This window comes from Camellia sinensis, chromosome 6, assembly GCF_055761805.1.
Source record: "Camellia sinensis isolate YWXY chromosome 6, ASM5576180v1, whole genome shotgun sequence".
NCBI lineage: Eukaryota > Viridiplantae > Streptophyta > Magnoliopsida > Ericales > Theaceae > Camellia > Camellia sinensis.
Genome location: NC_138966.1, coordinates 74,038,119 through 74,044,612, shown reverse-complemented (window position 1 = coordinate 74,044,612; position 6,494 = coordinate 74,038,119).

The following is a 6,494-nucleotide window of genomic DNA, read 5'->3' as shown; positions in this document are numbered from 1 at the left end:
TTTCCCGGTTCGGTCTTCGTTGGAAACGAGAGGCCTCTGCAAAAAAGAAGTGACCCATTAGAGCGACATCCAAAATAAAGTAAGAAATACAAAAGACATTAGAAGGAAAGGCCCGAACCTGGGTAGCCGTCCTTCTGAGGCATCCGCTGAAACTGGAACTCAGTTCTGACAGGGAATTCCCAGTTGCCTTGCAGGAAATCATCGTTGTGTTTATCCAAATCGGGCAACCCAGCCACCAAATGGCAATCGAACGAGCGAACATGTAAGTAATACGTGATGTGGTCTTTGTTGTGTGAAAGAGTGTAACAGCCTAAAAGATCCCATATGTCAAGGTTCAAACCCAGCCGTCTGTTGAGGGCGGATACGCCGCAGACGACACGGAAGAGGTTCACAGACACTTGCATTCGGGTCAAGGGGAAATCGAACCCCTCCTTCGACAATGGCCGCAATCGGAAAAGCAACGATATTCTTTGTGCCCATACGCTTGGCGTCTACTTTCGCCAGCGAAAGGGTAACGTCGTCGAGAATATTATAGTCCAGACATAACATAGCCATGGCCTCGGGGGTATCAACTAAAGAGCGGAACTTCCCTATTTAACAAAACTAATGGGACAGAGGAAGAACTCAGATAACAGAGTGTGGAACACAGACAGCGAGAGAGCCAGACAAGATGATTAAGACAGAATGAGGCAAAAGAAGAAGAATCACAAGAGGACTTACAGAGATTAGAGTAGTGGTAACAAAGCAAGACTGGTAGCGAAAAAGTCTGAACAGAGCATCAACGAGACTGGTTCAGAGGAACGGGAAGAGTCTTTCTTCTCTCTTTGAAACTCTCTAAAGAACGAAATAGTAGAAGAGGGGATTTGTATTGACAGCCAGAGCATTAATTGCACCAACCGGCACGCAGGTACACGAAGCACAACCTTCGGTATGGAATCGACGCACTATCTCTACACACCTATCCGACGACGCCACGTGTCACCATGAAAGGACGCATGCAGGGATTGTGTGTCAGGATTGAACCGTCACCAAGGTCGAACTGGGGGAGAACCGAAACGACGCGACGCTTGGAGAGCAGAACAATAGCTCCCCCCAAGGGGAACCTTAGCGAGAGCCAGGGGGCAAATGAAGGAGCTGAATGTGAAATGGGTTGGGTCCAAGCCTTGGGCCGGCCCAATCTACTGAAGCCCAAGTCCAAATGGGTTAGATGAGTATACGGGTAAGCCAATTGAGCCCAACTTCATGATCAACAGTCAACCCAAGTCCTCAAGCACTTGGGCCCAACCCGCAGTAGAAAGACTAGTCCAGTCGTGATGCTGGGCTGGGCCGAGCTGCGAGACTGAATCTATGAGCCGAACAGAAAGTGGGCCGAGCCCACACAAAGATGTCCGAATGGACCGGCTCATCCCAACAGAAGTCTGGTCTAGGGCCGAACTGAGGTACTGAGGTACCGAGCAGAGAGAACCTCACAGAGGAACGCAGAAGTTGTGAGCCTATGCATGTGCAAGTTACCACCTCAGCTGGGTCCCCCACACCTAGAATCACGGAAGTTGTTGAACCAAAGGAATGTGGTTTGTTATCAGCATGACTACAATGAGTATATGCATTCAATGACAACTACCAGGTGGTCCCCCACCTTGAGTAATGTTAAAAGGACACTTGGCAGCATCCAAGCTCCAGGAAACCATCTTGAGAAGCAAGCAAGGAACCCTATATATACTATATGAACTTCACATTGAAGGTAACTGAACTTTTCCAAGCAAAATCACACCTAGATATAAACTTAACTCTATATACACTTATGCTCCGATTACTAATTCCCACACCGGAGGGGTTATCCGGCCAACCCCGGCCGGGCAGCTCTCACGGTGCTTCTTGTGGCAGGAACCTCAATCCCTGGATAGTCCAACCGAGTGCAAGGCCCCGATCCACTTTCATCTAGTGCGGAATCCGGTACGCACAAAGGGTTACACCATTTTATTTTGTCGGTGTAAGCCTAAGGATGTTAAATCCAGTTAGTAGTTAATGCTTTATATTTCATATTATATTTGAAGAATATATGTATTGACTAATCATTATGCATACATATGTGAGAGAGCTCTCATCTTATTGTGTTAGTTGTTGCTTTGTCATTGTTATCCGGATTCATTTGTTACGGATTATATCATATATTTTGGAGGTGTTATAATTTAGTGCTTGGGTTAACTGCATTTGAAAACCGTGGACTCTTGGAAAGTGATTTTACATTAAAGACAGAGAGAGAGGAAGAGAGAACTCACCAAAAATTTGCAGCATCAAACACCTTAAACAAAATGATTAGATAGATAATTACATAATATTAGATGTTACCACTACAAGAAAAAGCAGAATTGGCGACTAAAAATAAAATTTTCGTCGCTGAAAGTAGCAGAATTGGCGACTAAAATAGTTTAGTAGCCAAATGTGTAGTTATTGGCGACTAAAAATCAGTTTAGTCGCCGATTATATGGGTTTTAGCGACTAAAAAAATTTTAATAGCCAAAAGTGAAGGTTTTTGGCAACTAAAAAAATTTAGTAACCAAAAGTATAGGTTTTGACGACTAAAAATAGTTTGGTCGCCGATTATACATGTTTACCGACAAAAATAAATTTTGTAGCCAAAAGTGAAGCTTTTTGGCTATTAAAAAAAATTAGCAGCTAAAAGTGTACAATTGGCGACTGAAATTCAATTTAGTCGCCAAAAGTGGTTATTTTTAGGCAGGAATTAATTTTTTTAGAGACTAAAAAATAATTAGTAGCCAAAACTATAGAATTGGCGACTAAAAAACAGATTTAGTCCCCAAAAGTGCTCTCATTTTTTTTTTAGTAAATAATTTATTTTTTACATAAATTATATTTGAATAAAAATAATTATGTTTATATATATAGTTTATATTAGGGCAAATTACATATACACCCCTCGAGGTTTGGCTAAATTACAGATACCCCCCTGAGGTTTCGTAAATTACATCCCGCCCCCTGAGGTTTGTATTTTTATAACAATTTGCCCCCTGAGGTTTATATTTCATAACAAATTACCCCCTAATTTCTTATGCAAATATAGCATTCAGGGGGGAATTCGTAATTTCTCAAACCTCAGGGGGGCATCTGTAATTTAGCCAAACCTCGAGGGGTGTATATGTAATTTGCCCTTTATATTAATACGGGTCAATATAGTATATAAATAATATATGTTGCATATATATTCATGTGGTGTTGTAGTGGCATAGTGGAGAGAGTGTATTGCTAAAGGTTTAAAATATGGAAGGTTGGTGGTTTGAATCTCAAAAAAAAAAAACAAAAAAGTGTATTTTTTTTTTTCACGGAACAACCTTCGGCGACTAAAATTATTGGTTGCCAAAAGTGTTTCTTTTGGCGACTAAACGGTTTATTCGGCGATTCATTGACTATTGGCGACTAAAAGATTAGTCGCTAAATGTATAATTTTAAAAAGTGTAATTGACTATTGGCGACCAAAACTTTGGTCGCTAACGACCTGTTTTTTGCCGACTAAAACTTTTTTAGTCACCAATACCTCCGACGACTATGTTTTCACGACAAAACCGGCGACTAAAAAATTTAGTCGGAAAAACTAAAAAATCGACTTTTAGCGGTTAAAAATAAACTTTTAGCGATTAAAAATTTAATCGCCAAAAATACTTTTTCTTGTAGTGTACTACTAATGCAAACATACACTACGTGAGCTTAAGGTTCTGGTATACTCTAAAGCATGCCAAAGACAAACCAAAACCAAAGTCAAACTCTCATCATGGATTCATCACATCAGGCAAATTAAGATAAACAAAGGTAAACTGGAGTCAAATACATTAGAATCATGATATTATGCCTATTGGCTCCAAAAATATGTATATAAATAGGGATGTAAAGAGAGAACAAAGAGCAAATAGTGTTAGAGCATCAAGTCTTAGCCAAGAGTGGTAGAAAGAGAGTGAGTGAGGTGAGGTTGAGAGTGAGACATGTTTTGTAATTTCTTTATTCAATTTTAGTGAAATTTCGCTGGATGTGGACTTAGGTGACTCGCCGAACTATGTAAATCTTTGTGGGTTCTTGTTTGATGGCTTATTTGTGTTTGTTTCTGAGCCCTAGGCACAATAATTAGGCTCGTTGGAGAATGGAAATCTAGAACCAACGTTGGAAGTTTTCTAAAGGTCTCCTCACGGGCGGATTCTAACATTTCAGGATTCGTTTTGAGACCCTATTAATATTGTGTCCAAAATGATGTCATTTTCGATATATTTTTATTATAGTCCTTGTATTCTCTTATTAATGACGTGTTGTTTGTTGCTTTAAAGCTTCACATGATTTGGACATTAAAAATTGAAATTCAACTTCCTCACACACTTTTTAACGTATGAATAATATACAAAATGTGAATAGTCTAAATATGTGAACTTCATATCTAAACAATATAATAATTCCACACAAAATAGTAGGCTTCACGAGTCTCAACCAATCAAAATCTATGTATTGTTAACACACTCTATTATACTCTGTTTGTTTTGGTAGTTTTTTTTTTTTTTCCAAACATTTGGTACAATGAAAAATGAAAGTCAACAAAACATATTTTTCTTAATCAACGAAAAACAAGCTTATTTTGATAGATTTTTTTTTTTACTTCTAAAAGATGAAAAATATTTTCTCATCTAAAAGTCTCACTCCACTACTCTCGCCTCCACCACCACACCACCATCACCACAGCTACATCACTACTGCCACCATTGCAATCTTTACCTTCATCACCATCACCATCATTGAATAAAAAAAAATATTTTTTTATCCAAACAAACTATGAATAAATGTAAAAATAAAAACAAAGTTATAAAAATCTAGGGAAATTTGGCCAAAGCCCCTCATAATAAAACTTTAATGTATTAAGGTCATACACAAAAATAAATAAATAAATAAATTATATATATATTCTTAAAAAGTCCAATACACACCACTATTACCAAAATAACCTTAGTGACTAATTTAATAATTTAAATTTTAAAATTATATAACTTTTGATATAAATGTCGTTTTTAAAAAAAATTGTATTTTTAGAATTCTCTCATCAAAATCTATCAAACAAGATTCAGATTGACTATAAAATTCTTTAAAAAAAAAAATTACTGTCAAAATTAACGTAAACACTAAAATTTTACTATTATTCATAGTAAAATTTTATTCTGATTCACATGGCTAACCTAAAAAAGTGCACTTATTTCATCTTTTTATCTTTTTTGGGTCACATCAATCAACATCTCCTCTCTATTTTTTCTACACATAATACAAAAAAATCAAAAAGTACACTTATTTAGTCTTCCCAAACTTGATCTTATTGTCAATCAATTAGGAAACATATTTTTATTACGAATTCATGAAAAAATCACATAAGGACGCACTATTAGAGTAAAATTTTACTGTAAAAAAGCAAAATATATCTTATAATGAGCAACTACAACAAGTAGGGAAAAAAAATTACTTTCATATTTACAAGCGAGTAAACAAACACTATTACGAATCACGAACAACAAAAACAAATCGAAAAAAATAAGCAATTAATCAAAATTCAACATATATGATCAAACTCAAATAACAATCAAACAATGATTAAATGGAATTTCAAGTATAACATGAACACTCTGTTGGGTGGATGAGAATCACTCAATCACTTGTAGTGGTTGAAACCCACAGAGGAATTGCAAAACTCATTCAAATTACTAAATTTGAATAACATACAGAGCAACTCTTACAAATTTGTTTTCTTCTCTCTGACTCTCACCACTACACACTTTTACTCTAAACATACATACCTATTTATAGATATAATACAAACAATAAAAACAGAACACTTTGTGGACTTCTTCTCCTGAATCACATGACAGCGGTGGAGGAGGCAAGCGTGCTTCTTAGCTTGTGAATGACAGCTATTTTGGACTTCCTTTCTTAATCTGCTGGAAGTTCTCTGGATCAAAAACTCAAAACAATGATCAAACTCACGTTCACAGTTCAAATCTTTGAGCTGTATATACAAGGTAAGATTGTCCAAGAAAAAAGGAAAAAAATATTAGTATGTCCTTTGTGAAGAACACACCTCTTGCTCAGGAATTTAAAAAATAAAATATTTTAAATTGTCCTTTACACATTTAGCAATTGTAGAGGGTTACAAAATCAGTAGCTTAAATGGCTCAAAACTGTCAAAACGACGTCGTTTTGGACGCAAAACGACGCAAAACGACATCGTTTTGACAGTTTTAAGCCATTTGAGCCACTAATTTTGTGGCCCTCAAACATTTTTCTTACACATTAACATGTTGAGTCTAAAAAATTTAGTTTGACTAAATTTTTAAAAAATCTAAACGGAAGAGCCGAACCAACCTTCAACTAGCACTTAACAAGAAATTATTCAATAAATCAAGTACATCACATCACATCAGTATACTAATGTGATATGTCCAATCAATAAAATTTTA